General features: G+C 30.2%; 1 long non-coding RNA gene across 1 annotated transcript in view; it reads right to left on the bottom strand.

Annotated features, from left to right (window-relative positions):
* Nucleotides 1-359: 359 nt before the first annotated feature.
* The window catches only part of LOC106881602 (uncharacterized), a 21,884-nt gene continuing 20,340 nt past the window's right edge, over nucleotides 360-1,903 (bottom strand). Inside the window, exon 4 of the long non-coding RNA XR_001410872.2 lies at nucleotides 360-1,745. This is a non-coding gene — a long non-coding RNA (uncharacterized LOC106881602). The remainder of the gene's footprint in view (nucleotides 1,746-1,903) is intronic.

The following is a 1,903-nucleotide window of genomic DNA, read 5'->3' as shown; positions in this document are numbered from 1 at the left end:
TATGTTTACTAATATTAAACAGCAATTATTTTCTTACAAAAAGGCATTAATTAAAATATAGAATCATTATCAGTAGAAATTAGTTTCCGATATGGTTTAAAAACAAACAACACATTGAAAATAAAATCATTAGAATATTACTCAACTATTTGTATGTTTGTTGTCAACGCCATTTCTTCTGTGACGTGATCAGAGGTATCAGATCTAACAATTACCAAACTTATTTATGAATGAATACAATGATAAATGTTTTCCTCCGTTTGGGATCAATATTTGAATATTGAGTTCATTATAAACCATTAAAAGCATAACTACAGAGTTGTACCCACCAGACTTTGGAAGGTCATAACTTTCAGAAAAATCAATATTTTTTAATGAAATTTTCTATGCATATAGTATTTATTATGTAGATTCCGAATATACTTTCTGGTGAAAGTGTTTTGGAATGGGGGTGGGGGACAATTTTTAGATTTCTAATGAAGTAATAAGCAGAAAAGAGAAGCCGTCATAAGAAAACTTACGTTAAAAACAACATGCACACGATTTTTTTTTCTCAATAGAAGTAAATTCCAAAGTAAATGTTTCTAGTAGAGAAGTAGAAGAGAACAGAAGCAGCGTATTACTTCATTACAAATCTACGGATGCACATACGCACATAATAGAGAAAAATGAAACAATTATGGACGACTTGGTCCGAAACATCACCGAGTGGGGAACACTTCTCAAAAATAACCTGCAGTTGTTTCCTTCAAAATTCCTACATGCTCGAAATGTACATACATCAAGGTATATTTGTAGAAAATTTCACGGAAAAATATTAATTTTCCTGGAAGTTAAGAAGAATTTAAGTGGACTCTGTTGGAATTTCCAAAAATTATCCCCCACCCCCATTCCAAAACACTTTCACCAGAAATTTTTGTATATTCGGAATCTACATAATAAATACTATACGCATAGAAAATTTCATTAAAAAAATATTCATTTTTCTAAAAGTTATGACCTTCCAAAGTCTGGTGGGTACAACTCTGTAGTTATGCCCATTAAAATTACTGTTACCTATAATAGTGTTGACGTATACAGCTGATTTTGTCTTTACAAAATATTCAAGTTGCTAGTTCAAAAAAGTCAGTTATATAAAAGTTAATATTTTTTAAAAAAAGGAAGTATACTTTTTTAATTTGTTTCAAAATTACATAAAATAAATTGATGTTTTAGATGTAGATTTTTAGAGATGAGAAAATGAAAGAAATGCAAACAAAACAAAAAACAAAGAAAACAACAGTTCTAGCACTCAGTATATTTCAGTGGCTGAGAGTATATCGGACAGAAGAAATGTCTGCTGTGGCGCAGAAAACTATTTAAACTCCAATATTTTTTATTCCATTATCGGTCCCTGCTATTAGGCTATAGCTACACAGATATACTGGTCAGAATATATCCATTTTTCAGTATTCCGAATTGCAAAATATATTATGAAATATTATGAAATATGTCATTTTCTGATTGAAGCTCTCAATGTATTTAACAAAACATACTCTATTTAATTGATAACATAATCATAATCATTTGACCAGTTGCTTATGGCAGCATGTGTACTAGTTGTAGCTTTAACGATTACTGCCATTATTGCTGCAGTGCAACCAATAGACGTAATAATATCAGCGACGATGGATATTCTGATGTGTTGCTTTTTTATTAGCCAGCGTTGCTCTCGTTGTATTACCACATTGAAACAATGTATTGGCCTGGAAGAGAAAAATAATGAGTTATTTCACTTTAAAACAAATTAGCAAAACTCAAACAGAGCATATACAGTGTATATATACGTATGTGTGTGTGTGTGTATTTCATGTTGTTTACGGTTTGTGACGTCCTGTATATATATATATATATATATATATAT

The sequence above is a fragment of the Octopus bimaculoides genome, chromosome 2 (assembly GCF_001194135.2).
Source record: "Octopus bimaculoides isolate UCB-OBI-ISO-001 chromosome 2, ASM119413v2, whole genome shotgun sequence".
Lineage (NCBI taxonomy): Eukaryota > Metazoa > Mollusca > Cephalopoda > Octopoda > Octopodidae > Octopus > Octopus bimaculoides.
Note: the sequence above shows the minus strand (reverse complement) of the source record. Positions and strands in the feature narration are given on the sequence as shown.